General features: G+C 54.2%; 4 non-coding genes across 4 annotated transcripts; 3 read left to right on the top strand and 1 right to left on the bottom strand.

Annotated features, from left to right (window-relative positions):
- Nucleotides 1–6974: 6974 nt before the first annotated feature.
- Nucleotides 6975–7047, top strand: TRNAR-CCU. Its single transcript has one exon. It is a non-coding gene; the product is annotated as a tRNA-Arg (tRNA).
- Nucleotides 7048–16799: 9752 nt separating this feature from the next.
- TRNAS-AGA lies at nucleotides 16800–16881 on the top strand. Its single transcript has one exon. It is a non-coding gene; the product is annotated as a tRNA-Ser (tRNA).
- A 5668-nt stretch (nucleotides 16882–22549) lies between these two features.
- TRNAS-UGA lies at nucleotides 22550–22631 on the bottom strand. Its single transcript has one exon. It is a non-coding gene; the product is annotated as a tRNA-Ser (tRNA).
- Nucleotides 22632–26852: 4221 nt separating this feature from the next.
- On the top strand, nucleotides 26853–26934 carry TRNAS-GCU. The gene has a single exon. It is a non-coding gene; the product is annotated as a tRNA-Ser (tRNA).
- The last annotated feature ends 351 nt before the right edge of the window (nucleotides 26935–27285 follow it).

Raw genomic sequence — 27285 nt, 5'->3', positions numbered from 1 at the left:
TAAAGGTCAATTTTCCTTTCTGAGTAAAAGGTCACAATATAGATATGCTCACTTTGCCTTAGCTTAACATACAGGATATGGCCTGTAGGTCCTCGTAAGCCATGTGCCCCAGCCCCCTAATCATTTTTATTGCTCTCTGCTGGACTCTCTCCAGTTTGTCCACATCCCTTCTCATGTGGGTCCCAGCCCCAAAAGTACTCACATTTCACCCCAATGGCCCCCAAATGCCGGCTTTTAATATGTAAATAGAGTGCTGCCATGGTCAAGTCACTCTTGAGCTCTCCAGTGGAGCCTGCTGGCAGGAACAAGGTGAAAATTAGCCAGGACGTCGCTCAGTCAATTCCCTGTGCTCCCAGCAGGTGGTATTGGAAAGCTCCAAGATCGCTCACTTCCCTTTCTCTCATCAGCTTCAGGCCCCAGGGTTACAAATGCACAAACCAGTTGGGATTCTCCCCTGGGCTCAGGGTGTGGGGCTGTTCTGAGGGGATGGACTTGCACACTTGGGATATTAGTGCAAAGATACAATTTCAATTTCCCATAGAGAAAACTGAGGACAATTTACATTTGGTAACAATCGTATTTAGTGAAAGGAAAGCTGCAGTGACAGCCTGGTTACTGGGGTACAAAACACTTTCCTCCTGGGAGAAAGAAGAAGTTAGAATTAGAAATTTACATCATTTGTTCCAATGTTGGCACAGGTTTAATTTTGCTTCTGTGTAGGTTTGTTTCAGGCTGTGACCGTTTTGGTTTATTGGGTTGTTTTGTTTTTTTTTAGTTGGACTGGAGCTTTAATTGACATTTGCTGGATTCGAATGGCTGACCTGCAACACCAGTTTTGACATAGTTCTGCATATTTTATACAGATTTGGCCAGTATTCAAGGATTCGATTCCTTTATGGGAGGTTTTAGTGTTCAGGCTTATTTATTTTATGTTATTTTCTCATCCTGCTGTAGCACACCTTTTTGATAAAATGTTGAAATTATTAATTTATGGTATTTGTTAGTTTTTATTTTTAAAAACAAAGTTTTTCTTAGTGTTTGGGTTTTAAATTAAGCATTGTTTTTGGTTTCAATTTTTTATTTTGGCTTTGGTTATTGATGGGATCTTTAAGAACTTTGAATTTAATACTAAAATTTGGACAGATTTAGATTATTTAAAGTAAACCCTGTTTACTACTTTATTTTAATAAAGGTTTTATTGCTCTAACCCCTGGCCGGGGGGAGAGGCAATGAGCTTGGCCTTTAACTGGGAAGGAGCAGAGGCATGGGAGGCATGGCCCCGTGAAGGGTGGGGCAGGTGGTGGGGGGGCACAGCCCCCTCAATTTTTTTGTCTAGCCCCCCTCAGCCCTCCACCCAACCGAGAAGAGTCTGATGCCACGTGCTGCTCCATTGGAAACATGCTCTGTGCATTACCCAGTTCGGTGGGAAACACACTCTGTGCATTACCGTGACTGGTCTGTTGGTGTCACTGCTGTATCAAGGGAAACACCTTCTGTGCATTACCCGGAATGACCACGAGGTGTCACTGCCGCTTCAAGGGAAACATGTTCTGTGTGATACCCTGATTGGCCACTGAGTGTCACTGCTGCGCCAAGGAAAATACCTTCTGTGCATTACTCTGACTGCCCACTGGGTGTCACTGCTGCGCCAAGGGAGACATAAGAACGGCCAGACTGGTTCAGACGCAAAGTCCATCTAGCCCAGTATCCTCCTGTCTTCTGCCAGCCGCCAGTGCCAGGTGCCCCAGGGGAATGAACAGAGCAGGGAATCAGCAAGTGATCCATCTCCTGTCGCCCATTCCCAGCTTCTGGCAAACAGAGGCTACAGGCACCATCCCTGCCCACCCTGGCTAATAGCCCTTGATGGACCTGTCCTCTGTTAATTTATCCAGTTCTTTTTTTTTTAACCCTGTTATAGTCTTGGCCTTCACAACATCCTGTGGCAAGGAGTTCCACAGGTTAACTATGCAACTGCCCTGAGTTTACCCTCCCCACACACCCCGGGTTGTATATGGAAAAGAGGATAAGGCTGAGGAGAGCCATGATGTGTCTGTCACTGGCTGGTGCCTCAGTTTCCTCTAGGCAGCAGTGCTTTGGGCTCCTTTGGTCAGTGCCCATCCAACTATGTCAGGGGAAGGGGGAGTAGAGGCTTATGCTCCCCAGCCCCACGCCCCTCCCCCAGCAGCTGGGGAATCCAGGCCAAATTTAACCCTGGTAGCTGGGCCGGGGTAGGGCTGGGGAGGAATTGCGGGGGGGGAGACAGATGCTGGGAGGGGAGGGGGGTTAGTGGGTAGAGTGAGGGAGGGGCAGGGCTGGGATCCAGGGCTTCTGCTTTTTCTGGTTTTCTCCACCTCCTGCAGCTGTCTTGGTCCTTTCAGTGCATTTTCTGTTCCAGATTCATTTGCTGACTTGTGCAACTCACCCCAGAGGTGGCTGCATCTCAGTGTTGGGTGAGGCATCCTTGGCTGCATCATCCCCTAACCACGTCTCTCTCTCCCTGCAGGTGACCCTGCAGCACTCGGCAAACATCCGCAAGATCTTGGGGCGCTTTGAGCATTGGGCAGGCAGGGGCCAGGTGCCCAGCCCCCTGCCCTCAGAGAATGGGACCCAGCCCCCCCTACCTTTTACAGGGATTAAAGAGGGGGAAAGGGGGGCAAATCAGAGGAGGGGGGTGGCCAGGGTTTGAGCAGGGGTTGGAAATTGACTGGTCGGGGGGTCAAGCAGCTGGAGGCAGAGTTAGGAGAGGGGCTGAAGGGCAAAGTCAGGGAGGGGGAAGGAGCTGGAGTTAAGCCCAGGGGGAGGCGCTGCCAGAGGGTTAAACCCCGGCACAGGCAGGGGCAGAGGGGTAACAGTTACCCCGGGGGGCTGAGACTCCAGTGTTTGCAAAGATGCAGGGGGGAGCAGAGGGGCTTTTCTATTTCCCCTCCCACAGGCAGCACCTCTCAGCATGGGCTTCCCAGGGCTGGGCTCTTAAAGGCACAGGCATCCCACTGCCTAGACACTGCAGCTCCTCTCTGATGTAACCTACTGAGGTGCTGCAGTAGGAGACTCAATTCAGTGAAACCGGCATTTCCTATACACCCCCCAGCCAGGGGGCTGTGCACCCCCTCCCCTGAAATTCCCCAACCCCCCCCCAGTGGTCAGGTAGTTACATGCAGCGCTGCCAATGTTGTCACTGGCTGCAAATCTGAATGGAAATTGAAACGTTAACACACAGTTTAAAAGCAGATCCAATGTATGAAAAATACTTGTACCTGAGAAAGTAAAATAGGTTTGAAAAGTCTGGACAAAGTCGGGTTTCCTCACCCAGCTGTTGTGTTTGCTGACAATGTCGGTGCATTGGCTTCGGCAATGTTGGCCAACCTCAGAATTTCAAATGATGATTTGGAGGCAAGGTGTGAATGAGCTCTGCCCTGACAGCTAGTGACGAGCCAGGGTTGGGGGAGGCTTTGGGACCAGACTGTATTTACATGAACTCACCTACTCTGCCGAGGTGTCCAGCAGACAGAGCTGGGCTGCCTCTGCTCTAGGTGCCCGGCGGAGGAGGGAAGGTGTGTGGGGCTCCAGCCTGGGGCTCTTCCTCCCTCCTGCCAAGCCCTGACTATCAATCCCGGCCCTGACCCTCCTTTCTTCAAGCGCCATGTGGGCCCCAGGAAAAGTGTGGAAGGAAGCACCAAGGCCAAACTTGTGGGCATCAGGTGAAGCAGCGAGAATCCCAACCATCAGCATGGCAAGTTCTAGAGCCCTAACCCATTGTGGCCATCCCAACCAGAGACCTGGCTCTAGGAGGTGTGAGTCACCCAGCAGGAGGGGAAAGACTGGCTCTTGTAGAAGTGGAGACAGAGAAATTGAGCAGTGGGAGCTCCAGGGCTTTACCACAAGCCAACACAAGGCCCCACTAAAAGTTGAACTCAGATTGCAGGATTCAGAGTCCTGAGTGCTGCCCGTTACACCATGGGACCAGCTCATGCTGCCTTCTCTGCACATCAGTGACGCTCATGGGGCTGGCTTGTGTAAGGGGGCTCTTGGCCCTTTACTAAAACTTAGTGTGTGTGTGGGGGGAGTTTGGTTGCCTAGTTCCCAGCACCAATAGAGGGGGGAAGGGCCAATGGGAAATCAGGCCCCTGAGACTGACAGTCCCCAGGGGCAATGGGGAGAGGCCAAAGCTCCAAGTTAGCCGCACTGACAGGCCAGGCAGTGTAATGAGGGAGTCACCAGGCCAGGGGGTCCCATCCTCCGTGGGAGCTGGAACTGCCTGGGCCAGAGTGGGGCGGAGCTAAGGAGAGAGCAGGAGCCCGAGAAGAGCCGGGGAGCAGAGCTGGGCAGGTGTAGTGCCAGAAACTGCTCCCTGTAGGACTTTGCTACCTGTAGCAGTTACTGAGACCTGAGGTTGTTCTTCTTTGCTGCCTTGTCCTAATTGGCTAAAACTTGACAGTGGTTTCTCTAGCAAAGGCCAGTCCCTGGCCCCTTGGTCCAGACATCCTCACTCACATCAGGCTGCAAGTTGAGAATCATTTCCCCTTCCCACTCTGTGGGAGGGGAGACTGTTAAACACGCTCTCTGTGCGACTGCACATGGCTAAGCAAAGAGAACAAACCCCCAATCCCCCCCTGTGCTTTGGGTGCCAGGTTTGCGGTGGGAATTCTGTAGTTCAGATGACTTCAGGCCTGGGCGTTGTGATTCTTTACCAGTTTCTCTGGCGTTGGGGTAGTTTTGTGCTCACAGCTGTGATGGCTGAGTGGTTAAGGTGTTGGCATTGAAATCCAATAGGGATCCCCTGCGCAGGTTCAAATCCTACTCACAGTGAGGCCTGTGTTTTAGCCAGTCTCTCACCCGGGCAATACCTCTGTACAACCCCCTGAGACACTCTCAATTCTCTCCCCACCCCAAATAAATCCTGTTCTGCTCCTTTCACCGAGATACCTGGGACACCCCCTCACACTGTGTCCCTGAGGTGTCATGCAAACTCTCAGCGCTTGAAGCCTCTGCCACTCACCTAGTGCCCCATGCCCCATAGGTTAGCCATATTGATGTGCTCTCCTTCACGTAAATCCGCTCAGTGCGACTCCTGGCCTGTCCCTGCAGAAAGGTGTATCCCCTCTGCAGCTGCTGTGAGCTCGGGTCAGAGGACTAGGAGGCTACCGCCCACCCTCCACTGGTTCTGCTATGGAGAAACAAGTCCTCTAAGCCAACCTCGCTACAGACCTGCGCCAGGTAGTGCTCATTGTAAAAACGTTTCCTCTCACAGTCGAGAAAACAGGACCAGCGGTTCTCAGGCCGGCTGAGACAATTAAAATCCGCCCCAACACTAAACACTGTGTGGTCCAGAGGAAGGGAGCCAGTTCCTACCATAGATCTTTCTTTTCACACCTTAACATCAAGTGCCTCCTCTTGGGCCTCTGAATCCCTGCCACATTCCAGGTGCCAGATGCCCCTTCCCCAGTACTGTCGTCACTCAGCTTTGCAAAGGAGCTTTCCTCACAAGTCCCTGCCCCCTCTGGCACCATCTCCGAGGGCCATCCTGCCTAACTCTGTTCCCGCCATTTTGGGTCGACAAATAAGTCATGTGGGAAAGACAGCTCCCATCTCTCATCCTTATAGGTCAGGAGGGCCAACTAGGGGGAGAAGCCCCTGCTCTCTGTTGTCCTGCTAGGGAGCTCAAAATCAGGTACTTGCCCCAGATAAAGGTGCTGCTGCCACCCTCCCAGAAAACAAGCCCCCCCTGCACAAAGAAGGATCAAAGGGCCTGCCAAAGCCTGGGATTGAACCAGGGACTTTCAGATCTTCAGTCCAACACTCTCCCAACTGAGCTACTTTGGCAGCTGAGTAGCAATGTTTTGGCCTTTTGATTCTCTGTTCGGGATGTTTTTGCAGCAGTTGCACACAAAAAGGACGTCATTGTGAGCGGCCCATGAAGACAAGACTCGCTTTTGCCTGCCTTGCTCAGCTTGACTTGCTGCCTCACCCCGTTCCTGCCCTAGTGCCCGGGTTGACCTGGTGGTGGAAGGGGACTGGGGGCCAGTGGTGCGGGGAGGAAGTTGAGCTGGACCCTGAGCTAGACTAGACCCTGGCGGTGAGAGTCTGGCCACCACCTGCTGCCCCCGCCCCTGTTGTCCTGGCTTCCCCCACTGGGCGTCATGTCGGGAGGGAAGTGGGGCTTCCGCCTCCCCTCCCCGATTTTCACACCGCAGAGGAGTGCGAACAGGAAAACGAACGGCTGCTCCACTCCCCCACCGGAGGAACCCGACGCCCTTAGCTGCTCCCCCTGCTCCCCCCCAGCTATGCTACTGAGTGACAGCGTCCTGTGCCCATCACACAGAGGTCGATTAATCAAAACCCTCTTCTGCCAGCACCAGGCCTCCTTCTTCTTACACTGGGCCTGCAAGCGAGGGGGCGGCTGGCACAGCGCCAAGAGTCTAACCTGTGTGGGAGGAGGAGGCTGATGCCCGCAGCCTGCTGGGGAGCTCCCAGAAGTTATTAAGGGACAGAGACTCCTCAATGCCCTTAGTAACAAGGGTTTGGGGTCACCAAAGCCAGTATGGGGGTCACTATTTCGGCCTTATAACCCTGGGTGTCAGGTCGCTGTGCAGCTTTGATCTAGAGCTCGGATCCCAACAACCAACCAGCAACCCACAGCCTCCCCCTGGGTCTGCCCCATCTGGTTACTCCTTACAGGCCGACCTTACCCCCCTTCCAGCCCCGGATTTGCCCCCAATCATCCTACTGCCGCTCAGAGCCACAGCCGTGGAGGTGCTGAAGGAGGGAGGGGTGACTCTAGGGTGGGGTTCTTCTCTAAAGATGGCTGGCAGAAAGGTGGTGCTTAGCTCTGTCAGCGACCTGCCCAGTTGCCTCGCTGTCAGGGGATGCAGACGTTTCTGTAAGGCCATTAAATGGGGTATTTGGCATCTGAATGAATGTGAGGAATGTGCAATCCTGAGAGGGAATTTCCATCCCTCTTTCTACTGGTTTTCAGGGCCCCAGTGGCCTAATGGATAAGGCATTGGCTTCCTAAGCCAGAGATTGTGGGTTCAAGTCCCATCTGGGGTGAAAAACTCTTTTCTTCTTGTACATTGCAAAGAAGCCTTGGTGCTATTTTCACCAAGGAAACTGGGAGACGTTTGAACCCAAAGTATTGGATCTTGGGAGCAATCCCCCAGAAACGGTATCTTCCACTTGACAAATGCTTTCTAGACCCATCAGTAGCAAACACTTAATACTAGTGTTTGTCTGAGAATAGAAGGAAGGGGAGTGTTTACTCCGACACCTCAGTGAGTGAAACAGACAGAAAGAGCAAGGCTGTCCTGAAAGAGAATGGATCTGTCTGGAGACAAAGCAGAACCTGAGAATGAGCAACAGTGTGAAAAGAAGAACTTCAAATGTGTGTTAGGTGTCAGTTAGGTTGGTCTGACAAATTTCAAGAAAATACCAATGCTCGTAGACTGATGCGGACACTGGCTGTTTCTGATCTTTTACTGAGAGTTCATTGAGAAATATTTTCCTTAACTAGGTTATGGAATGTTGGGTGGGCTATGAAGGCACCATTCCTCCTGCTTTCGCCCTTGGAGACAACACGGCTACATGGCATGCGGCCAATGCTCACCTTCCAGTCAATTGCTAGAGAAGACAACACAGACAGGGATGGCAGCAGGGCAGCCTGGAGCTCCATGGAGATGGTGGGACCAGGTGTCATCAACAGGGAGGTGGCCACCCCACCATGCACAAGGCTGAGCCAGCAAGTGTGGTGTGTGCTTCACTGTGCCCCTATTCACTGCACATGGTGGTGGAGGGCTGTCCTGCCTGGCTGATGTCAGCATCTCTCTGTGAGGTCACCACCTCCCCACCACCTTTGACCAATAGGCTGAGGTCCTGCAAAAGGCCTTTGTGATGTCACTGCCACACCCCTCCCTTGCTGTGCTAATATCCTGCCCCTGCCCAGGCACTTTGGAGGTTTGAGCTACTCCCTGTGGATCACCCCACTCAAGGAGCGTTCGTTCTAGGCAGCAAGCCGGCTAGACAGGAAAACATCAGATGCTGCTCCCAATGCTACACTCAGTATGATGACTTTCACCTCCAGAGAAACAATTACCTCGCAAGGACACGCTCGCCCTAGCCAAAGCCTCCCCTGGGGCCTGCACGTGGGGGCACGTTTCAGAGCGGCAGACAGAAAAAGGGACAGGCATGGGATTGGCTTCCTCTATTTTTTCCTTTGCTCAGGATTTTACCTGTGACTGTAATGGGGAGACTTGAGAAATACCCGTGGCCGCCGGCCGGCCCGAGAGCGCAGACCTGAGCATTTTGTGCTGGGCTGCTACCAGCACCTGGCTGTGATCGTATAGTGGTTAGTACTCTGCGCCGTGGCCGCAGCAACCTCGGTTCGAATCCGGGTCACAGCATTGCTTTTTGGTGGGGAGGGGCTATCCTGCAGCACGCCTCGTGGCTCAGTCTGATGGCGTCCGTTTGCAAAGAGAGCCATCGGCCGGTCCTTAGTTTCTGCTTGGTAAAGGCAAGTCAGTGGGATCCATCCGTCAGAAAAAGTGTCCCAGGACTTCTTGCTGGGCGCCAGGGTCCAAAAGCGGCACGTTCCCTCCTGGAAAGGGCTGTGTTTGGAATGTCCGTCCAGTGCGCGTTGAAGGGAAGGATCTGCGTGCCTGGGAAGCTGCGTCCCTCCAGAGGCGCTTGAGAAGCCAAAGGGGCGTGGGTGAGTTTGTGATGAGGTGAGTCTGAAGTGTGGAAGCGGGAGGGTGTCTGTCACGGAGTGTAGGGGAGTCAGGCCCTGCACCCCCGGGCTCCCTGCCGATTCACAAGGACTCTCAGCCAGCCAGTAAAGCAGAAGGTTTATTTAGACGACAGGAACACAGTCCAACACAGGTGTTGCAGGCACAGATAACAGGATCCCCCCTGTTAGGTCCATCTTGGGGCCCCGGAGCGCCACAGCCCCCCTTTGGGATCAGAGCCCTCTCTCTCTGCCTCCCCTCTTTTCCCTAGCCAGCTCCAGTCTGCCCAACTCCCTCCGGCCCCTCCTCTCTGCCCAGCTTCTTTCCTGGGCCAGGAGGTCACCTGACCCCTTTGTCTCCAACACCTTTAGATGCACCTTTGCAGGGAGGTGCCCAGGCCATCAGTTGCTAGGAGACACAGTGTCAGGCATTCGGTTGCGCAGGCCTTCTGCTTTGCTAGATACTTAGAGGCCTGCACCCAGCATTCCCAGCCCCCAGTACGAACAGTCCCACTTCGTCACACCTCTCCCCCCTTCGAGACCGAACTGAGCGGGGTCACTCCAGCCAGTGACCTGGGGAAGTTCGAACCCACCTACATTCCCATGGCTGCCCCAGGGTCCCCCCCGTTATGGGGGAAGAGTTACCCCAGGTCATTCCAGTTTCCTGCCCCCCTGTAGGTCGGGGGGACCCGAGGGCACTTGCAGGTTGCAGGGGGGAAGCCTTATGCCGCCCGTGCCCTTTCCCCACCCCAGTACCCCTGGGGTGCCCGCTGGGCTGGGGCCTTCTCCCCATGTTCCAGTCTGGGGGTCTGTGATTCGGGCTCTCTCGGTTCAGAGCCCCCCTTTTGACCCTGGCCCCCCTCTGGACAGGCTCCTCGGGGCGGGGCAAGGGTCTTACAGCCATCTTCCCCCTGTCCCGGGCCTTCCTCCCCCTCTGGCAGAAGTCACAGGGGCGGCAGTGCTGCCGGACATGGGTAAAGACCCCAGGCCAGTAAAAGCTCCGTAGCAGCTTCTGCTGGGTACGCCAGGCTCCCTGGTGCCCTGAGGGGGGAATGTCATGGGCCTGGCACAGCAGCTGGTGGCGATACTCCTGGGGTACCACCAGCTGCCTCCTGATCCCCCCTGACTCCATTTTCCCTGGGGGAGCCCATTCTCGGTACAGGAACCCCTTCTCCCACAGGAACCTTTTCCGGCCACCTCGTCCCATGGTCTGTCCCCCCCCCCCAAGGTTGGCCAGGTCCCCTATCCTCCGCAAGGAGGGGTCTTCCCGCACCGCGGCCTGGAACTCAGCCGCTGGGGCAGGGACGGGGATCTGCTCTCTCTCACCGGCTGGGTCTGAGGCCACAGCCTCTCTGAGCCCTGTCCCTGGGCGTTCCCTCCCCACTGGGTCAGGGTCCTGCGCCTCGGGCAGAGTACCTTCCCCGGTGTCAGGGTGCAGAGCCCTGCGTCGACTCTGACTACGGTTCACGGCCAGGGCACCCCGGGTGTTACTTGGCCAGTCCTCGAGGTCCCCCCCCCACTAACACCTCCGTGGGCAAAATTGGGTGCACCCCCACGTCCTTGGGGCCCTCCTTGGCCCCCCACTTCAGGTGTACCCTCGCCACAGGCACCTTGAATGGGGTCCCGATCACACCCCTCAGGGTCAGGTAGGTGTTGGGCACCATCCGATCTGGGTCCACCACCTCGGGCCGGGCCGGCGTCACCTCTGCGCCCGTGTCCCAGTACCCAGTGACCTTCCTCCCATCTACCTCCAGGGGAACAAGGCACTCGCTCCGGAGGGGCAGCCCTGTGCCCACCCTGTAAACCCAAAACTCAGGGCGGGGAGCATCCAGCCCCTCGGAGGGGTCGGCCCGGGGCCCCCCTCCCTCCTTCGCAGGTGGTACGCGGCCAGCCCCCCTTTCCTGCGAATGCTGCCCCTCATCCGACTGGGTCTCTACCAAGTTAACCCAGTGGGGGGTCGGTCTGCTCAGTTTGTCCATGGGTCTGGGGCACTGGGACCGCAGGTGGCCCCTCTGGCCACAGTGATAGCAGCTCATGTCCCGTTGGTCCATTCGAACTGATTGGTTGTCCCTGGCGCTGGCCGTTCCCTTTGGGAGGGGGTTCTCCCGATTCCCCTTTTGGGTGGTCTCAGGATGACTCTCTCTCTGCGTCGCGATGGGCCTGTTCCTTTGGGGCTCCTCCCTGCCATCCCCCAACCGGCTCTTCACATAGTCATCGGCCAGCCGCCCTGCCTGTCGCGGGTTCTCTGGCTTTTGGTCCCTTAACCACAGCCTCAGGTCGGATGGGCACCGCTCATACAGCTGCTCCAGTACCAGCAGTTTAACCAGGTCCCCCTTCGTCTGGGCCCCATCTGCCCACTTGCTGGCGTACCCCTCCATGCGGATGGCCAGTTGCATATAGGAGACCTCAGGGGTTTTATCCTGACTCCGGAACCTCTCCCGGTACATCTCAGGAGTCAGCCCAAACTCGTGCAGCAGGGCCTGCTTGAATGGTTCGTAGTTCCCTTTCTCCTCCTCTCCCAGCTGGCCGTACAATGCCACGGCTTTGGGGTCCAGTAAGGGGGTGAGAACCCGGAGCCTGTCCGCAGGATCCACCTGGTGCAGCTAGCAGGCCGTCTCAAAGGCATCTAGGAAGTCACCCATGTCCTCCCGCTCCTTGCGCGGGGCCAGGATGGACTTATCCAATCTCCGCGCAGTCCTGGCCCCCCCTTCACTCACCATCGCCCGGGGCCTGCTGCCCCCCAGCCTCTCCAGGTCCAGCTCATGTTGACGCTGTCGCTTTTTCTCCTCCAGTTCCTGCTCCCTCTGTCACGCCTCATGTTCCCTCTGTCTCTCCTTCTCCTTCCGGTCATGCTCCCTCTGTTCCTTACGATCCTCCAGCTCTCTCAGTTTTATCTCTCTCTCCCATTCCAGCCGCTGGCGCTCCACGGATGAGCGTCACCGGGACGATCTCCTGCTGGGGGGTGAGCTTCGCCGGGAGGATCCCCTGCTGGCCGGGGGGGTCACGGCGCTCTCGGTGCTCGCTGGGCTCCTCCTCCCCCTCCCCCTAGGCATAGGAATGGGGGGGTCTCGGGACGCCCTCAGCAGCCGGCAGACCACTCCCAGCCGGGCCAGACACTGGTACCTGTGCTGCATCTGCCTGGCTGCTTCCCTCAGAGACAGGGATCGGTTCATTCCTGTGATCTTCCTCCTCCAGCTGGGCAATCAGCTGGTCCTTGGTGAATTTCCCACTGCGCAGCCCCCTGTGCTTGCAAATCTCCACCAGGTCGCACTTGCGCCGCTTGGCATACATCTTCCTGCTGGCCACTCGCAGGCCGGGGTGCTCGCCGCTCCCCACAGGTTCCAGGGGGACCCCTAGTGTGCCAGTCCTTGAGGTCACCCCCTCTCTGCCAGGGTCGAGCTGCAGACTCCTCCGCCCCTGGGACCATTCGCTGTGATCCCCCGGGTGACCCTGTTACTGCAAAGTCCTGCTCTCTGGTCACACTCTCCCAGGGGTTAATCGCCCCTTCGTTTTACTGCTCCCCAGTCACTTACTGCAGGAAGCGCCGTCCACAGGGTGCAGTAGATCCCACTGCTACCACCAGATGTCACGGAGTGTAGGGGAGTCAGGCCCTGCACCCCCGGGCTCACTGCCAATTCACAAGGACTCTCAGCCAGCCAGTAAAGCAGAAGGTTTATTTAGACGACAGGAACACAGTCCAACACAGGTCTTGCAGGCACAGATAACAGGATCCCCCCTGTTAGGTCCATCTTGGGGCCCCGGAGCGCCACAGCCCCCCTTGGGGATCAGAGCCCTCTCTCTCTGCCTCCCCTCTTTTCCCTAGCCAGCTCCCGTCCGCCCAACCCCCTCCGGCCCCTCCTCTCTGCCCAGCTTCTTTCCTGGGCCAGGAGGTCACCTGACCCCTTTGTCTCCAACACCTTTAGATGCACCTTTGCAGGGGAGGTGCTCGGGCCATCAGTTGCCAGGAGACAGAGTGTCAGGCATTCGGTTGCGCAGGCCTTCTGCTTTGCTAGATACTTAGAGGCCTGCACCCAGCATTCCCAGCCCCCAGTACGAACAGTCCCACTTCGTCACACCGTCAAGAGGAGGTTTTGAGAGGAAAAAAGGTGCTGCTGAGCTGGTAGGTGAGGGCAAAGTCCCAGGCGGGTGTTGTGTGAGGAGCTGTGTAGGCCCGAAAAGGCGTGGTGCTGGGCAAGGGCAGGTGAGGAGGGCCAGGGCTTTTCCCAGGGCTGTTGCTGCGGCCAAAGCCTTTGGGAAGCAGAAGAGGGCCAGGGGTGCTGTTGCCTGCTGGGGCCCATGCGACGGTGTAGGTGTACGCTGACCGTAGCTGGTCTGTGGGAGCTGGGGCCACTCACTGTACCCCTTTCCTCGTTAATATAGTGGTGAGTATCCCCACCTGTCACGCAGGAGACCGGGGTTCGATTCCCCGACGGGGAGGATGACCCCTTTTCAAGGGGGGAACAAAGAAATCCCTGGCCTGCCCACCACATGCCTTGCATTCTCCTTCTATGGCCACTTCCCTTCGCACCCCGAACTGATGACTTTCACCTCCAGAGAGACAATTACCTCACAAGGACATGCTGGCCCTAGCCAAAGCCTCTCCCTGGCCTTCCGCCCCTGGGCCCTGCACGTGGGGGCACGTTTCAGAGCGGCAAAGGGAAATAGGCTGGCCAGGGGCATGAGGACAATGGCCCAGACGAACGGGGAGGGACTTGGTCCAGGGGTGGAGGAAGACAGAAAAAGCGGCAGGCATGGGATTGGCTTCCTCTATTTTTTCCTTTGCTCAGCATTTGACCTGTGACTGTAATGGGGAAACTTGAGAAATACCCGTGCCCGCCGATGAGGTAGGTGGCCATCCCGAGAGCGCAGACCTGAGCATTTTGCAATGAGCTGCTGCCTGCACCCCCAGCGCCTGGCCGTGATCGTATAGTGGATAGTACTCTGCGCCGTGGCCGCAGCAACCTCGGTTCGAATCCGGGTCATGGCATTAATTTTTGGTGGGGAGGGGCTATCCTGCAGCACGCCTCGTGGCTCAGTCTGATGGCGTCCGTTTGTAAAGAGAGCCATCAGCCGGTCCACTCAGCACTGCTATTATAAGTCCTGTGCACTAACCCATTGCACCTCTGGTGCCCACCTGAGGGTCTTGTCTCCTTGATTCATGGATGGATTAGCGGAGTGGGGGGGTTCCATTAGCTAAAGCAACTCCATATTAAAGGCTGCAGGATGGCAGCAGCAGAGGTGAGGAGCCTCCTTCCATGTGATAGAGCTGGTTCCCCCTTCCGTTGCTCAGGGGAAGGTTGGTGCTTTGAGCCCACCCGGTGCTGGAACATCCCATGGGTGAGATTAACAAGACTCTTGAGAAGAGAAGAGAAGGGAGGGGAAGTCTTTTCTATCCCTGCCTAGCTCCATTGGTCTCCTGTGGCCCTTTCGGCTCTCTGCTCCCCTGTTGAGGCTGTGTCCCATGGCGTGTGTGGGGGAGAGGGGGAGGGTTGGATGGGGCTCAAGGGGAGAAAGTTGTGTGTGACAGTGTGGGGGGGAGGGGGAGGGTGTGTTCCTTAGGATAGAAATGATAGAAAACACAGGGGCAGTGACAGTGAAGCCCCGTGTCTGTATTATAACCCTGTGTGGTGCTGCCGTTCACCACATGCCTCAGCTACTGAGTGTCCCTCTTAGAGACGCCGAGGACCGGAACTGATTTCAGCTGCTGGACAGCTCTGCTAGGTCTTTTTTCATTTGTACAGGAAAATGCTGAGTGTTTAAATTCATTTCAAGCCCCCTGCCCCCATTCGGCGAACTCCTGAACATACTGGAGATGGGTCTGGAAATCGATTTTCATTCGAAAAGTTTTTAAAGGGAATCACTTGGATGGGAACTAGGAACCTATTACCCTGCAAGGAAACATTCACCCACTGAGCTATACTTGCAACAAAGAGTGTCATGCATAGCCCACAGCAGGAACAGCTTTGAACCTGGGGGTGAGTAAACTTTATCTCTATACAAACACCACAGCTTACAACCTCCCCACCCCCGCTCTTTGTCACCAGAGCACAACAACAACTCTCCTTGGGGCACACACAGCTCCCCAGCTCCCTGCCCGTCAGTCTCTCCAGCGTTGCTCCAATCCCTTAAAGCAGGGTCTCAACCACAATTTACCTTAGGGCCAGTCCCAGTCCTCCAGTCCTTCCAGTGGGCCAATAATGTCACTCATACCGCCCAGACCCTGCCCCCCAAAACTCCACCCTCCACTTGCCTACGGCTCTGGGAGGGAGTTTGGGTGTGGGGAGGTCTAGGGTGCAGGCCCTGGGCTGGGGATTGGGGTGCAGGGTCTGGGAGGGAGTTTGGGTACAGAAGGGGTGAGAGACTGGTCTCTGGGAGGGAGTTTGGGTTGGGGAGGGGTTCTGGGGTGCAGGCTCTGAGATGGAGTTTGGGTGCTGGGTGCAGGCTCTGGGCTGGGGCAGGGGGTGTGTGGAGGGGGGTGCAGGCTCTGGGAGGGAGTTTGGGGGCCGGGGAGGTGTGAGAAGGGGGGGAAGGCTCTGGAAAGGAGTTTGGGAGTGGGAAGGGGTATGTGGGGAGGGGGTGAGGGTGCAGGCTCTGGGAGGGGGTCAGGGGTGCAGCGCTTACCTGGGGCTCTAAGGCAGGGTGGGCTGAGGGGCCTCCGTGTGCTGCTGCCCCCAGACACCGCCCCTGCATCATCTCATTGGCTGCAGGGGTGCTCGGGGTGGGGGCAGCGCGCAGAAGCACAGCCCCACCCCGCCCTGCCATGCGGAGGGGCCGGCAGCCACTGGAGCGAGCAGACAGATGCTGCTCAGCTCCGCTGCACTGCTGGGGCCCCTGGGTGGGGGAGCGCCTGGGGGTGGCCGGTGTGGCCAAGGGAGTGACCCGGTCCCAAAACTGCTGGAGCCCCACGGGCAAGACCTGGGAACCAGGACTGCCAGCCAGACAAACACCTTTAAGAGGAGGCGTCACTCTCCCTGTCAAAAACTGATCTTCCTCCTTCAGTTCAGCGACAGCCTGAATTGTGCCTTATCCTGACAGAGCCAGAGGATTGAAAGCAGCAACATCAAACCCCTGTGTAGCTCGCAGGAATGGACATAAACACTCCCTGGTATCTGAGGAGATGTTCAGCTTTGCCCTTGGTCAACTACAAGGCTAAAGGGAAAGGAGGTGGCGCCAGGTATAAAGAGTGAAACACGACACATCATAGTTATGTCCAAGGTGGCTGCAAAATCTTTTTATGTACTTCCTGTTATCAGCAGTGTATTGTTTTCTCTGGAGTCTAGACCTTGGCCAAGAAATTTGTATCTTGATAAAATAATCGACTGCCTCTGGTGAAGGCAGTGGACTTGACACCCACTGGGGTGTCCCTACACAGGTACAAGTACTAACAACAGTGGCTGCCTTTTAGCCATAGATTTTAATCAGGGCAATAAATACAACCCCCTGTTAAATAATTTCTCAGCCCGAGTCCTTCACCCACATACCCTAGAGCATTGGGCCGCCATGTGGATGTTTCATTTCTGACCTCAGTTTCACACAGAGACAAAATTTCCTTTGCACAGATCCATGAACAGAAAAATCTTCCTGTGTCTCTTGTCTGAGCCAGGGCATTCGATTCCAGTGACCCCTTCTCTCCTGCAATGGCGATGGTCAGACAGAGGGGACGTGGCACCTGCATCCCTGCCAGGGAGATGTTGACTCGGCTCTTTCTTTCTGCTGCTGTTGTTAGTCCATGAAACATCAAGGGTGGAATGCAAGGCTGAGTTCACGCACCAGCCCTCAGTGCCCCAGAGAAATCCTGCCCCCTGCTATTGGAACGATGTGCTGGAGATTTGACTAGGAAAGGGACTGTCTGAATTGTCAGAGTGGGGAATGAACAACAATCTACAGCAATGTCATTAACACAAACTCACTCTGATCATGCTCCAACCAGAAGGGAAATGGGCAGGAATTCTCCCTGTTCAGCCCAGGACACACTTACACTGATGCGCAGCTGTGAGTGTGTTGGGGAAGCTGGTCTGAGCAAACAATTTGAAGTGACAATTCAGTGAGAACAGAATTATCATGTAGTGAAACAGATGCACGGCAAGTAGTTGTGGCCCAGTGGTTAAGGCGATGGACTAGAAATCCATTGGGGTCTCCCTGCGTAAGTTCAAATCCTGCCAACTACGCAAGCACTGTTGTGTTGCTTTTATTGTAGTCTTAGTATGTGAGCATCCACAGTGTGAACTGGAGCCAGATCTAGTTTCACTCTGTCTACAGTTAAAACACTGCTATGGCACTTTGGAGTAAACAGTGACTGGAGGGTTTTTCCCATCTTTGTAATAGCTACATGGACAGAACAATTCTTCCTTTTCTTTAGCACTATCTAACCAGTGTTTAGGTCACCTTAACTCTATGGGTTTGGGGGGGGTCACACGCTGAGAGACGTCGCTCTGCCAGTTCAGTGCCCAGCGTACACCAGCCCTTAGATCCCTCTGGGTATTTCAATGCAGGCACTGACCTGTGAGAGGAAAACATCAGCTCACAAACACAGAGACTGAATTCCCCACATTTAATCTCGCTGCACTTTCCAGAAAGTCACAAAATTCAATTCATTCTTGCTAGGAGAGAGAAAAAATAAGTGACACTAAGTTTTTGGCTTGGTTAAATAAAATTAAGTGTTTAATTAATATAGTAAAAATCTGTACTGATTCCTCTAACTAACACCACAGCGTGAAATAGGAACAGAGACAAATCTTGTCAGTGACGACTAATTTCGCAAATGATCTTCCCTTATTAATTTCCACGCTGCCCCCATTGGAGGTCTGGGCATCTCCAGTGTCATTGCTCTGCATTCACCTTCTCCTTAGACTTGTTCTCGGACATTCACCTTCCTCTGCAGCGTGGGGCTCGGGTCACTTGCTGGAGGATTCCCTGCACCTTGAGGTCTTTAAGCCACGATTTGAGGCCTTCAATAACTCAGACATAGGTTAGGGGTTTGTTACAGGAGTTTGTGGGTGAGATTCTGTGGCCTGCATTGTGCAGAAGGTCAGACTAGATGATCATAATGGTCCCTTCTGACCTTAAGTCTATGAATCTATTCCCAAATTTGGAAAATGGTGCAGTTCAGAATGTGAATAGTGACCCCATCTCCTTCCTGCACCTGCTCTACATTGCTCCACAGCATCTTCTCCCGTGCAGAGTCATCCCAGCATGGCAGTGCAGCCGCCCAGGGTTCAGCAGGGGCCCCTGGCAAGGACCGTGGGTGCAGCTAACAGCCCGGTGTGCCTGGCAGTGAGGCAGCTGTAAAAAAGCAACCCCCCTCCCCAGAAGTACAGAGACTGAATTCCCCAACTTTAACATCATGACCCCCTGTAGAAAGCCAGATGTGTCAGTTGTATTTTCACAGGGAGATGCAAAAATGAAGTGACACCAATTTTTAAGTTGAGTAAATAAAGTTGAGGAGATAGTTATTAACCTCCCAAAAATACACTAAAGATCCCTCAACATAACACCTGAAGGTGAAATATGAACAGAGACAAACCTTGTCAGCAAAGGCTCATTTCCCAACCAATCCTCAAAATGACCTGTGCTCTAGAGAGGAGGTAATAAGTGAAGGGGGCATTTTTGACTCTTTAGTGTCCCTGGGCTGGAATTCTACATTCCACAGAGCCAAATGAGGGGGTGGTGCCACTTGGTTAATGAAAACTAGTGCTCCAGGTGAGGCTTGAATTCACAACCTCAGCATAGCTCCTCTCAGCACTGCTCTATAAGTACTGTGCACTAACCAATTGTGCTACTGGATCACCTGTTAATTGCTATTCTCCCACTTCCCTAGGTTGATAAAGCCAAGGAGTGACCCCAAAACATTCTCAATGGGGTTGAGAGCAGGTAGTGACAAGTGTTGTACTTGTTGGGGTGGATTCTTCTTAAGGGTTCCAGGCACCATTTGGCCCTTTTGTTCTTTCCTGTGTAATAACAGAGCTGGTTAAGACTCAATGGAGAGTCTTGCTGCAGACCAACAGATCTGAAATCACTGATATCCAGCTCTAAGCATTAGTCCTGCTTTGGGACAGTGTCTCTCATGCAACAAACTGCCCAGTCTGTGCTAGCAGTGAGGCTCCCTCACTAACAGCTGAAATCAGGGAGAGCTGTGTGAAGTGCAGGGCCCCAGGGGTGCTTGAACAGGGGGGAACAACACCCCAGGGCTTTTAAAAATGGGAGGGCTCTGCCTTGCCACTTTGTAATGACCATAAGGGCGAGTGAGGGTGGGGAGGGGACGGAGAGCAGTGAGCGGGAAGTGGGGTCTGGGGGGAAGAGGCAGCGTAGGAGCGGGTCCTTGGGGAGAAGGGTGGGGCAGGGGCGTGGCCTCAAGTGGAAGGGGTGGGGCTACTGTTCGTGCTCTGGTGGCCGCTACTTTTAGGCAGGGCTACCCGGGGGTGGTGACAAATGGGGCAATTTGCCCCAGGCCCTGACCCCGCAGGGCCCCCGCGACCCCTGGCCGAGAATCCCTTCCCTGGCTAGAGGCACCTTTTTAATTTTTACTCACCCGGCAGCAGTCTGGGTCTTCGGTGCTGCCGAAGACGCGGAGCGAGTGAAGGACCCGCTGCCACTGAAGACTCGGATGCTGCCCAGTGAGTACAAGCGCCGCAGCAGGTGGGGCCTTTTTTTGTGTCCGCTCCCCGACTTTGCCCCAGGCCCCGGATCCTCTGGGTGGCCCTGCTTTTAGGGAGCCTGTTCCGCTCCTGGTGGGACCACAAGACGTCCCAGAGCAGAGAGGGTGGCCAGCAGAGCGGTGACAGGGGGGAAAGGCAAGTGGCCGGCAATGTGGCCAGACAGCGGAGGGAGAAAGGGTCTTTCCCCCCAGGAGGTGAGAGGTGAACTCTGGGTTTTCACTGACCCAGGGCAGCAGCTGTGGGTGAGGTGCAGTGAAGGGAGGGGCACATCCAAAAAGCTTCTGGTGTCTGGATTTAGGAGCCCGAGGCAAAAGGCCACTGCCCAGAGCGCTGTGGGTGGGTGTTTTGCTCATAGTGTTGTGTTATGAATCCTGATTGTGGTGTTTTCCCAAGTTAATACAAGGTGATTTTCCTCCTTTTTCTTAAAGTTTCTTTTCTACACTCAGTGGTTGTGAGTGGTGAAAGTATCACCTCTTAGAGGCACCCAGTGGCCAGGGTTAGTTTCCCCAGGTTACTGGGTGGGGGCTTAAGCAGATTGTGGGTTGTATTGTTGAAGAGGAGCCCCAAGCACCCAAACAGGGAATTGTAACTTCAACCTTCAGAGTAAGAGCCAGAGGTGCTGCCAGCTGAGCTAGTCAGGCCGCCTAAAGGTATTAACGCCTTTCACCGCAAGAGCAAACATCGGGTACTTCTGTGCTTCTCAGCAGCTGGGAAAAAGCCTCTTGTGGAAAATATCTCCTGCCCCACTGCCAAAAGGAGCCCCTTGAGTGAGAATGGTCAGAGGCCCCACCTGCTTTCCAACCACCTTGTGATGCTGGCTGCAGAACGAATGCTGGTCTGTGAGTGGCCTTCAGTAGGGGTTTGGCATGGCAGGGAGCAGGGAGCAGGCTGGCCGGGTGTCTCTGTGGCTGTCTGCTGGCCACGCATAGGCATGGTCCTCCCGTCCTCTTGCCCTGCCCTCAGCTGCTCTGTGGCTTTTAAGCCTTCCCTTGGAGCTGTCAGCACCAGCCGCCTCTGCTCCAGGTGCCCAGAGCAGGAAAGATGTGTTGGGTTCCAGCCTGGGACTCTTCCTCCCTCCTGCCTAGCCCTGACTATGAAGCCTGGCCCTGGCACTGCTTCCTTTAAATGCCATGTGGGCAAGAGGAAGAGTGTGGCAGCTGCAGGGACCAAAGTTGTGGACATCAGGTGAAGCAGTGAGAAACAACCATATGGTCAACCCACAGGACTCTCTAGCCAGACTGTTAAGTTCTAGGACCCCAACCTATCGCGGCCAATCCATTGAACCGGCCGGACCAAAGACCTATCTCCAGTGGGCATCAGTCACCCAGCAGGAGGGAAAAAACTCACCCTAGTTGACCCTGAGAGAGGGTAGCCAAGCACATTGAGCTCCAGGGCTTTGCAGCAAAATCATATATCACCAGGAGGTCTCACGGAGAGTTGAACTCAGATTCCAGTATTCAGAGTCCTGCCCATTACACCTTGGGACCTGCGGCCATTTACTTTTTTTAGGCTTCTGTGACTCTCAGCTGGCTGGCTTCCACTCTGCACTTGTTGCTTCCCACCAGCGGCTTCCTCTCGCAGGACTCCCTCTCCTCCTCCAGCGACTATAGTCCTGCACTACCGGATCCGCAGGTCCTGCCCTGAGTCCCCACATCCCCCTGCTTTGTCTCCGTTCCCTGCAGGCTGCAAAAATGTCTTCACTCGATGCTCCCGCTCATGTCGGCCAGCTGCAGCCTCATCTCCTGGAACTCGGGCAGCTGTCGCTTGATCCGGTCGTACAGTCACACGCTGACTGGCTCCCCTGCCTGGATGCTCTTGCGGAAATCCCACAGGAGACACTGCAGGACTTGGCACTGTTGGTTTCTTTAATGTTGTGATGTTTCCCCAGCCCTCGGAACAAAGCCGCCAACTCCTCCCTCACTGACTCCCATCAATCCCCCTGGTTACCACAGAACCCTCTGATGCTTTCCTGTTCTGCCAACACCACCAGGCCTCGCCCCCCTGCTCCTTTATCTTGCAAGCTCTGGATGTTCAGCTTCCAATATCCTCTGCCCTGGGTCAGGGAATTGCCCACATTGAGCACACGGCTAGAGCTGCATGATCCGAACAGTCCATAGGCACCACTCTGCACTGGGCTGTCGACGTGCTCTCCTACATGTAAATCTGGTCAGTGCGACTCCTGGCCTGTCCCCGCAGAAAGGTGTATCCCCTCTGTGGCTGGTGTGAGCTCGGGTCAGAGGAATAGGAGGCTACCGCCCGCCCTCCACTGGTTCCGCTATGGAGAAACACGTCCTCTAAGCCAACCTCACTACAGACCTGCGCCAGGTAGTGCTCATCATAGAAGAGTTTCCTCTGATGGTCAGGAAAACAGGACCAGCAGTCCTCAGGCCGGCTGTCACAATTGAAATCCCGCCCTGATGCCAAACACTGTGCGGTCCAGAGGAAGGGAGCCAGTTCCTTCATAGGACTTTCCTTTCACGCCTTAACTGGGAACCATACCCACTAATATAGCCGTAGCCAGTGCCATGGAGCACAAAGCCCACCAGTAATCACCTCCCTGGTCCGAGCTCCAGCCCCTTCTGTACTCACACCATGAATGTGAAGAACAAGACCCCAGCCCCATCATTCTTCGCTGGCCCGGAGGACCAGAGGGGTGGGCTCTTCCTCCAATCACCCTCTGCCCATCAAGCTACCCTAGAGTTGTTAATGTGCATTTCCTGAACACCCACCTTATCCAAGTCCAGCTGCTCCAAGGCACTGAACATCAAGTGCCTCCTCCTGGGCCCCCAAACCCCTGCCACCTTCCACAGGGCCACTTTCACAGATGCCCCTTCCCTGGTACTGCCCTCACTCAGCTGCACAGAGGAGTTTTCATCCCCTATTCCTGCCTGCCACTGCCCAGCAGCCCCCCATAGCGTCAGTGACATGGATCCTTTCGCACTTTAGAGAGAGGAACAGAACCAGGGCTATGGCTGATCTATGGGACACCAGGTGAGTGGCAGAGGCTACAGGTGCTGAGACTTTGCCCGACCCCTCAGGGACACAGTGTGAGGTGGTGTCCCAGGGATCTCTATGAAAGGAGCAGAACAGGTTTTACATGGGGTGGGGAGAGAATTGAGAGTGTCTCAGGGGGTTGTACAGAGGTGTTGCCCGGGTGAGAGACTGGCTAAAACACAGGCCTCGCTGTGAGCAGGATTCAATCCTGCGCAGGGGAACCCTATTAGATTTCAATTCTAATGCCTTAACCACTCGGCCATCACAGCTGTGAGTACAAAACTCCCCCACTGCCAGAGAAACTGGTAAATAATCACAATGGCCAGGCTTGAAGTCATCTGCACTACAGAATTCCCACAGCAAACCTGGCTCCCAAAGCACAGGGGGGATTGGGGGTTTGTTCTCTTTGCTTAGCCATGTGCAGTAGCTCATGCTCCAATACGTCTGTTAGTCTATAAGGTGCCACAGGACTCTTTGCTGCTTTTACAGATTAACACAGCTACCCCTCTGATACTCCTAGTGACACTCTCCAATGGATCCCCATCCTCCACCCACCGTGAGGTAGGTAGGAGCGGATCATTATTATCCCTACTGGAAAGAGGGAGAAGCTAAGGCTGCGAATGGAGAATTGACTTGTCTTAGGTTACACAGCCAGCCAGTGGCAGAGTTGGGAATAGGACCCAAGAGCCCTGATTTTCAAACTAACCATCAGATCTTGAATTTCACACATTGAATGACCTGAATAAAGTGCTCTCAGATGAGCTCAAGACCAACAACAGTGCACAGTAATTATTCAGCAAGTATTTGAGGAGAACTGCAATGTTAGAGAGAATCATGAACTGCTCAGAGACTATTAATGCAGCAAAATTTGTCAAACATATAACAGGTTATGACTTATTTCCTTGGTCTTAAAAGAGAATAACAAGGACCTGAGTCTCCTCCCTGTCAATAACCCCCTGCTCAGCCAATCAGGGTAGAAACTGAGGACGGGAGGCTGAGGGTTCTCACCAGAGAGCCCAAAGGATGGCCCAGGTCACTGGTGGGGATCACTGCCCGAGCACTATTTCAGCCCCATATTTTTGGTTGGACCTTCCAGAGTGGGAGCTGCAGAGCGCTCCCCTGCAACACACACACACACACACCTCACTCCTGGTGTTGGGAGGGGAACAGATGCAAGGACAAAAGAAGCAAGAGACGAAGAGAAAGGAGGAAGGGATGGATGGACGAAAAGGTGAAACCAAAAGGACAAACCCTAATGACCCCAGTGATTCTAAGGGACAAAATCCCAGGTGCGGAATAAAATTCTGCCTCCTTAAGTTCGTGTTTTCCATGCCTAGAATTCAACTGTCACCAGATGGATCAGACTGAACAGGTTTCAAACCTCGAGGAGGCTCTTACCTTCTAAACTGGGACGGCTGTTTTCTAGTAAAATCACTGAAAGGGAAGGAGAAAACTCGAAAGAGGCTCCCCCTGGCACTCACGTCTGTGAACCCAAATAATCTCTCAGTCCTCAAAGAGAGACCTGGAGAAGGAGACTTGCTGAAGCAAAGTCACAGGGGTCTTTGAGGTTTCCCTGGCCTCTCGCCCCTGTCCTGCCTGGCTGATGTCAGCATCTCTCTGTGAGGTCACCACCTCCCCACCACCTTTGACCAATAGTCTGAGGTCCTGCAAAAGGCCTTTGTGATGTCACTGCCACACCCCTCCCCTGCTGTGCTAATGTCCTGCCCCTTGCCAGGCACTTTGGAGGTTTGAGCTACTCCCTGTGGATCACCCCACTCAAGGAGCATTCGTTCTAGGAAGCAAGCCGGCTAGACAGGAAAACATCAGATGCTGCTCCCAATGCTACACTCATTTTTTCAGAAATTAGTCAACTTTATGGCCAGAAGAGACCATTAGAGCATCTAATCTGACCCCCTGCATATCACAGGCCTCCTGTATGACACAATAGCTACTTTTGGGATTAACACATTCCAGAAAGTCATCTAGTCTTCATAAAATGACATCAAGAGATGGCGAATCCACCACATTCCTTTGTAGCTTGTTCCTGTGGTGAATCATCCTCGCTGTTGAATATTTGTGTCTTATTTGTAATATGAATTTGTCTCTTTTCACCTTCCAGCCATTGGGTCTTGTTATGCCTTTCTCTGCTGGATTAAAGAGCCCTTTTTATAACCAATCTTTTCTCTCCATTAAGGCCTTTCAAGACTTCAGTGAAGTCACCTTTCAATCTTCTTTTGATAAGCAAAATAGGTTGAGCTCGTTCAATAGCTCACTAGAAGGCATTTTTTCCAACCCTCAGAACATTTGTCATCAGACTCCTGAACTGCAGCTGGATGTGGTTCTTGTTTTTCTGCACAACATAGCTCCTGGAGAAGAGGGATCTGCAAATGTACATTCGTATGATACCTTTGTTTAATTGATGAAAACATAAACTAGACACTTAAAGGACTGGAACTGATTTCAGCTGATGGACAGCTTTGCTAGGTTTTTATGCATTTGGACAGCGAAATGTTGAGCGTTTACATTCATATCAAGCACTCCCGTCTAGAGGAGCCCCTGAACATAATAGAGAATGGAAATGAAAATGTTTTCCTTTTTTTTAAAAAAAGAAAGAAGGTTATAAGAGAACACGGGGGTTTGAACTGAGAACTACTTGAGTTGCAATCAAGCACTCTACCACTGAGCTATACCCCCATGACAACAGGAGTATGGAATCGTGATCTCCAGGACTTTGAAGGACAAACCCTGATTCATCAAGCTCCTTTGCCATTCCCAGACCACAGGTGGTTTTAAAAATGGGGTTTGATTAAACTTCTTAAATGTGGCAAACACCACAGCTTGCGCACCCACCGATATAGCTTCTCCCACTGACATAGCTGCCACCTCTTGGGAAGTGGATTAACTGCACCCACAGGAAAACTCTCTCCCCTCAGCATAGAGCAGTGGTTCTCAAACTGTGAGTCCGGACCCCAAAGTGGGATGTGACCCTGTTTTAATGGGGTTGCCAGGGCTGGCATTAGACTTGTTGGTGCCCGGGGCTGAAGCCAAATGTCTGAGCCCCACCACCCAGGGCTGAATCCCTCAAGCTCTGGTTTTGCCCTCCCCTAACTGGGGCAGGGCTCAGGCTTTGTCTCCCCTGCCTCTGCCCAGTGGGGAGGGGTTTGGTCCCTCTTTCCAGGGCCATGTAGTAAGTTTTTTTTTTTTGGCAGAAGGGGGCTGTAGTGAAAGGAAGTTTGAGAAACCCTGGCATAGAGCCTCTGAATATGTCTAGACTTGGCTCCCTGTGGCAGATCAGACACTGTGGCACCATGGAGACACCACACACCAGCCTTGTCTAGCAGGCAAGAATCAAACCTCCACAGAAAGACGCCCGTTGCTTTCTAACCCATCTTCCTAAGCCCTCAGCCACCACCACTTAACAAAGGGGCTTTTCTACACGATGGTTCTGCTCTCACTGAAGGGTCATTTCCAATTGTTTGCTCAGACCAGCATTAGGGAAAATGGTGCCCTGGGCAAAGCTTGTACTTTGGCACTTCCCCATTGCCCCTGGACGATCCCCACTCCCCCTTTACCGCTAGCTCCTGCACTCCCAACCCTTGCGCCTCCTTCACCCCTAACTCCTGCCCCCTCCTGTGCCCCCTTTGCCCTTAACTCCCTGGGCCACCAGCCATTGCCCCTCTCCTGCAGCCCCTTCACATGGTTCCAGTGCTGGGGGCCCCGCACTTGTTCTCCCTTTCCCTGGGCTTTGGCATCACTAGCCCCTGATTAGCGAGTAGGGTTCAGTGGTTCCCAAAATGTGGGGCATGACTCCTAGGGGGACACAGAGGAACATTCATGGGGGCACCTCAGGGCCTGAGCCAGCCCCCATGGAGGGAGTAGCACTCAGCCCCACTCTGCCCCAGCTCTTCCCCAACCCCACCCTCAGCCTGGGCCTCTGGCTCCCAGCTCGGCCTCGACCTCCTTACCCCTGTCCGCACCCCTCTTCCCAGCAAGCAACAGCCCCACTCCCAGCCCCGGTTCTTGACCGTGGCTTCCGAGGGGCCACAGCCATGGCTAAGAGGGCACAGTGTGAAATGTTTGGGGACCACTGGGTTAGGGTGACGTTCTCAATCACTTCTACAAAGTCCAGTAAAAGCTATTCCTCACCCACCGACCCCTCGATCAGGACTGACTAGGTATGTTCTGCTGCCCTTCACTCATACAGGACAGATAATAACATTTCATTCCATTCAATCCTAAAGTGATTTGTAACCCACCACCAGCCAAAACTGGTCATTTTGGGGAAGCGGCCCCATCATGCTGCATAGCTAGGCAGAGTAGGTGTGTCCATGCAAACACGGTCTGTTCCTGAAGTCTTTCCCCCAGCTCTTCACTAGATGTGAGGGGGGAGCTCATTCAGCCCCTGCTTTCACTTAGTATTTAAAAACTCCTTATTGTCCCTATCTCTGCTGGCCTTAGATTTCTCCTCCTGTCTCTTTCTTGACAGGTCAGATGAGGTGGCTGAGTGGTTAAGGTGATGGACTGCTAATCCATTGTGCTCTGCACGCATGGGTTTGAATCCCATCCTCATCGGATGCATTTAGTCTTCATCCCCCCCTTTATAGACAACCCTCTCCCCCTTTGGTACAATGACAGATCAAACAATGTTGCTTCTTGCAAACAAAAACCTTCTCAGAAACTCACAACTCCCTTGCTTTAAATAAAATGTCTAAATCCCAGATTTCTTAAAAAAAAGGTGGCAAGCTTGTAGAAATTTTGGTGGTGCCCAGAACCCCCCCCAACTCCACCCCCCAAACTCTGCCCCCACCTGCCTAAGGCTCTGGGCGGGGTTTTGGGGGGAGGTCTGGGGTGCAGGTCCTGGGCTGGGGATTAGGGTGCAGGAGGGGTGCAGGGTGCAGGCTCTGGGAGGGAGTTTGGGTGCTG

Source organism: Mauremys mutica, unplaced genomic scaffold (genome assembly GCF_020497125.1).
Source record: "Mauremys mutica isolate MM-2020 ecotype Southern unplaced genomic scaffold, ASM2049712v1 Super-Scaffold_100199, whole genome shotgun sequence".
NCBI classification, from domain to species: domain Eukaryota; kingdom Metazoa; phylum Chordata; order Testudines; family Geoemydidae; genus Mauremys; species Mauremys mutica.
The sequence above is the reverse complement of the archived record's forward strand: the minus strand, read 5'-3'. Positions and strand labels throughout refer to the sequence as shown.